Here is a 6,000-nt window from a genome sequence, read left to right as displayed (position 1 = left end):
CCACGTCTCTTGCCCCCTCAGTAACCCGAACTGTGTGCCTTTATAATATTACCTAGTAATTCCCTGGGTGAAATTCCCGGGGTGGCGTTGTCGAGCTTCTAATAATTTCTTACTTTATCGCCTACCCGCGCCACAAACTGATATGATGTGGGGAGAGGGACTTTTAATTCAACTGTCAAGGGAAGAATGTATCAGTGGATTAAGGATTTTTAGGGAGGAAGAACAATACAGGTTAGAGTAGGGGAAAAACTTTCAAGAAAGTATGCGGTAGAAAACGGAACACCTCAGGGAAGCATAATAAGTCCGCTATTGTTCTCCATCATGATAAATGAAATTACAATGAAATAGAAAAGGATTCTGGATGTTCTTTATTTGCAGATGATGGGGCAATTTGGACGAGGGGAAGAAACATAGATTTCATTGTAAAAAAAAGTGCAAGGGGATATTACGAAAATAGAAGAATGGGCATATAAATGGGGATTCAAATTCTCAGTAAATAAAACAAAGACGATGATATTTACAAGGAAAAGAATAGAAGATAGATTAAAACTGAAACCATACAATCAGGTTGGAGAGAGTGAAATTCTTTAAACTATTAGGGATATGGTTTGATGAGAAAGTTACATATTCAAAAATGAATGGACAAATGTAAGAAAATATTGAATATAATGAGATGTTTAGTTGGTAGGGAATGGGGAGCAGATAGATATGCTTTAAGGGCTATATATAATGGGTTACTAAGATCAGTGCTAGATTATGGCTGTGTGGTGTATGGATCTGCAGCAAAAAACTGGATAGACTACAGTATCAGGCACTAAGGTTATGCACAGGAGCTTTTAAAACAACCCCGACATCAGCACTCCAAGTAGAAATGGGGGAAATGCCACTAGAATTAAGAAGGATACAGAACTCATTGAACTACTGGACCAGACTACAGGGTCATAATCAGAATCATCATTAAAACCATGTTGGGAAAAGGAGAAAGGAAAGCTTTGGATGGACAATCAATCAGACGGCATCAGAGCTTACAGTAGACCAATACAGCGTTAGCCCAACAGTACCACTGTCGACAATAGCACCATGGATTCTTCCAGATGCCACCATAGATCTCACATGGTTAGAGAAGGAAAACAAAGATATGCAGAGCCAGAACCCAGAGGTAATACAAGATTATATAGACAGTTATCATGGATACATCATACAAGTATACACACATGCATCAAAAAACAGGAATAGGAGTCTTCATAGCAGAATTTCAAACATTAAACAACAGAAACGATTAAGTGATAATGTATCAGTGCAGACAGGAGAACTCACTGCTATTCTATTAGCAGAAATACAACCACTGAAAACAATCATCTGTTCAGACTCAAGTTCATCTCTCATAAGTTTACAATCCAGCCATTCTGAAAGCAGACAACCTCATTATAGAAATACAACAAACATTATATAGAATTCAGATGATGGGACTTTATGGATACCAGCACACATTACAGGGGTTAAAGGGAACCAAATAGCAGACACGGTGGCAAAAGTAGCAACAGCACATAATAATATAGATCTAGCAAAAAAATTAAGCAAAACAGAAATAAACAGCACCATTAAACAACAACTCAAGGAGAGATGGCAAAAACAATGGGAGGAGGAGAGGAAAGGAAGATGGTTTTACAGTATCCAAAGAAAAGTGGGAGTGGCTAGGTGCACAGAAAGAAGCAGGAAAGAGGAAAATATAATATGGAGGATCAGATTTGGCCATACGGGATTAAACAGCACATTATTTCTTATGAATAAACACAATACAGACAGATGTGATCACTGTCCATTCATCATGTTATTACACAATGTCAGTGTGTCACGGGGGTTCTGCTGCAACTCCTTAAGAGACCAAAGATGATGGCGTAGTCGACTGATATTGTTTTCTCTCCGTTTATTTGCCCAAAACAAGATGCATAGTGAAAAATATTTACAGGTGAAAATCGCAGAAAAACATGAAATGTCCCAAAGTGCTATTTCCAAAAGTAATTCAAAATAGCAGTGAGCAAAAATAGGTGTTACCTCCTTCGTAACACAATATTCTCTACCTGAGTGGGAGGTAGACCACTCTTTATACATGTCTTCTGCCCCTCCCATCCAAACATCAATTATCCCAAAAACACAATAAATTAACACAAGCATGATTATTATAATAAACAACCCAGATAAAAATAAAGCCAAAATATTTCCCCAAATTAACCGTGCCACAATAAACATTGCCCCCACCTTTAATAAACAAAATTAATAGATAATTAATAGAACTACAAACAATAGTGACGTCACTCTAAGCGTCCCGCCATCGTCATCATTTAAGTGCGCCACTGATGTGAACAATGTTTGGAATGCTGCAGACGCAAACTGAGGATGAGGGGTAAGTAAGTTTGAACCAAGTTAATTGTTAATAGAATGATGATGTAGGAGCGGCAAGTGTGCACCCTTGACGGTCTACAAATATGTATGTGTATGCGTCTGTCTGTGCGCTCTATCAGCGAGTGTGTGGCGGCGTGTGTGTGTGTGTGTGTGTGTGTGTGTGCGCAGCCGCTCTCTCAGCGGGTGGTGTTGGAGTGTGTGCGTCTTTGCGCTCTACCAGCGAGTGTGTGTGGCTTTGCGCTCTACCAGCGAGTGTGTGTGTGTGCCATTAGTTACGATGTCACTCCGTCACATCATCCCCCTCCTCTGGGAGGTTGTCAGTGTACGGCAACCTGGAAAGGCAGTCTGCTACCACATTGATTTTCCCAGAGCGGTGACGGATGCTGAATCTGAAAGGTTGGAGGGAGAGGTACCATCGAGTCAGGCGACTGTTGTGGTCTTTCATGGTGTTGATCCAGGTCAGTGCTCGGTGGTCCGTTTCTAAGTCAAACTCCCGTCCTAATAAGTAATATCTGAGGCTCTCCAGTGTCCATTTAATGGCAAGGCCCTCTTTTTCCACCGTGGAGTACCTTGTTTCCCGTGGCTGGAGCTTGCGGCTCAGGTACAAGATTGGACGCTCCTCTCCCGGAATTCCTTGGGCTAGCACTGCTCCTAGACCAATGGCAGATGCATCCACTTGCACCAGGAACCTCTGTTTGAAGTCTGGACTCCGGAGAACTGGGGAAGAGCACAGGTGAGCTTTCAAGGTGCTGAAAGCGGCCTCACAGTCATCTGACCAATTCACCAGGTTCTTCTGATCCTTACGGGTCAACTCAGTGAGTGGGGCCGCAATGGTTGCGAATTGGGGCACAAATCTTCGGTACCATCCGGCCAATCCTAGAAAGGACCGTACCTCTTTCTTTGTTCGAGGACGAGGGCATTTCTGGATAGCTTCAACCTTATCCACTTGTGGGCGCACCTCTCCTCGGCCCAGTTGATATCCTAGGTAACTTGTTTCCCGTTTTTCCCATTCACACTTGGAGAGGTTGAGTGTCAGTCCAGCTTTCTGAATCTTCCCCAGGACCAGTGCTAGATCACACACATGCTCCTCCCAGTTGTCGCTGAAGATAACCACATCATCCAGGTAGGCAGCACTGCAGTGGTCACAACCTTCCAGTACCTTGTCCATCAATCGCTGGAATGTAGCAGGTGCCCCATGTAGTCCAAAAGGCATCACGGTAAACTGGTAAAGTCCTGCTGGAGTTCGGAAGGCAGTATATGGTCGACATGACCTCACCAATGGTACTTGCCAGTATCCCTTGCACAAGTCCAAGGTAGTGATGTACTTGACTGCTCCGATCTTCTCCAGTAGATCGTCAATCCTTGGCATAGGGTAGGCATCAAACTCAGAAATGGAATTGAGCTTCCTAAAGTCAATGCATATCCGCAGCGATCCATCCTTTTTGAAAACGATGACCACTGGACTACACCACTCTGAGTTGGATGGCTCAATCACTTGAAGTCTAAGCATCTCCTCCACCTCCTGCTGTAATTTTCCCACCAGATGCTGTGGAATCCGGTAGGGACGCTGGCGTATGGGTTGTCCATCCTTTAAACGGATGGCATGCTCAACATATGACGTCTTTCCGGGGTTGGCAGTGAACAAGGTAGGGGTCTCCTTGAAAACCTGGAGGAGTTGGGTTGCTTGTTGCTGTTCGAGATGAGTTAGCACCGGAGAAGCAGATGTTGCCAGGGTTTCCAATCCTGTGTCCGGCTCTTCTTCTGTCTCCACCTTCCTTACCATCAGGACCTGGCTGGAAATGGAGGCTGGACGCTCCTTCCACTCCTTCAGAAGGTTGACATGGTACTTTTGCCTTGGCTTCTTCTTCTCAGGATGATGTACCTCATACGTGACTGGGCCCATCTTCCGTGTAATGACATATGGCCCCTGCCATTTGGCCAAAAGTTTGTTATTCGATGATGGCAGAAGCAGCAAGACTTTCTGGCCTGGCTGGAACTCCCGGTGTCGAGCCTGTTGGTCATACCAGGTCTTCTGATGTTTCTGAGCTTCAGACAGGTTGACCTCTGCCTCCTCCTGGTATCTGGCCAACCGCTCCCTTATTTCCAGCACGTACTGCACTACCCCTCTGTCATGTAAGTTGGAAGATGGGGCCTCCCAGTGCTTTCGAAGCAGATCCAATGGCCCCTGGACGTCCCAACCGTACAGCAGTTCAAACGGGGAGAAACCAGTTGATGCCTGGGGAACTTCACGGTAGGCGAAGAGAAGGAAAGGCAACCAGCGGTCCCAATCTTTGCCTGTGTCATCAACAAACTTTTGTAGCATCCTCTTCAACGTCTGGTGAAAACGTTCCACCAGACCATCAGTTTGTGGGTGGTATGGCGTGGTTTTAATGGGTGATATGCCCAGCTGTTTGTAAAATAGCTGTGACAACTTGGAGGTGAAATTAGTCCCTTGATCGGTCAGAATTTCATCTGGGATCCCCACTCTTGAGAAGAGCTGCACTAGTGCTCGCAGTACAGCAGGTGCAGTGATTGTGCGTAGGGGAAAAGCTTCAGGGAACCGGGTAGCATAGTCACACACGACCAAAATGTATTGGTGACCCCCACTGCTTTTCAGCAAAGGCCCCACAATGTCCATGGCGATTCTACGGAATGGAATTGAAATGACAGGAAGTGGCCGCAGAAATGCTCTGTCAGATTTACGGGTAGTGCATGATTTCTGACAGGTGGGGCATGTAGCGCAGTATTTCTGAATATCAGTGTACATGGAGGGCCAGTAAAAACGTGAACTGACGCGCAGATATGTTTTGTGGCGACCAAGATGTCCAGCCCATGGTAGTGAATGTGCAAGGTGCATAATGATGTCTCTACATTGGACAGGCACTACTAGACGCTTGTGATCATTGTCAATTGTGTACAACACCCCCTCATCAACCATAAATTTTTCCCCCACACTGTTTCCATTTGTTACCTTAGCAAAAAGATTTTTTAGAGTGTCATCTCCACTTTGCAACATAGAAATATTGTCAGGTACATCCCACATTGTGCTAGACAACAGGTTTTTGCTATCAGGCACTGCTGACCTTAGCTGTTTTTTTTCGTTGACGTCTGGATTTTCTTAGGCCCTTTGTACCACCCTCGAACAAACTATTGTCAAAGTCTGAGAGAGGTTGGGCTTCAGCGGCCTCAGCTTTTGGCTCTGGAGTGCCACCCTCACACAGACTATTGTCAGAGTCGGTGAGCAGTGGGACACCAGTCTTTGCCTGGGCTCGGGTAATTACTGGGCAAGTAACATTCCCCTCAACAACACCACCACCACCATTTTCCTCAGAGTCTGTTTCTACTGGTGTTTCTGTTTCCAGCAGTAAATCCAAAAGAACTGGTAGGTCCCAACCTAGCAGGGCATCCACTGGTAATTTCTCCACCACACCGGCATTTAACATGTAAGGCTGTTCATTAATACTAACAGTCAAATCTGCTGTGGGGTATTTATGTTCATCCCCATGTACACACATAATGTCCACAGTTCTGGTGTAATCACAGCTTGCTAATGGCACAAGATGTTGCCTTATACATGAGGTGAAGCTACCACTGTCC

Source organism: Solea solea, chromosome 17, assembly GCF_958295425.1.
Source record: "Solea solea chromosome 17, fSolSol10.1, whole genome shotgun sequence".
NCBI lineage: Eukaryota > Metazoa > Chordata > Actinopteri > Pleuronectiformes > Soleidae > Solea > Solea solea.
This window is presented reverse-complemented; position numbering follows the sequence as displayed.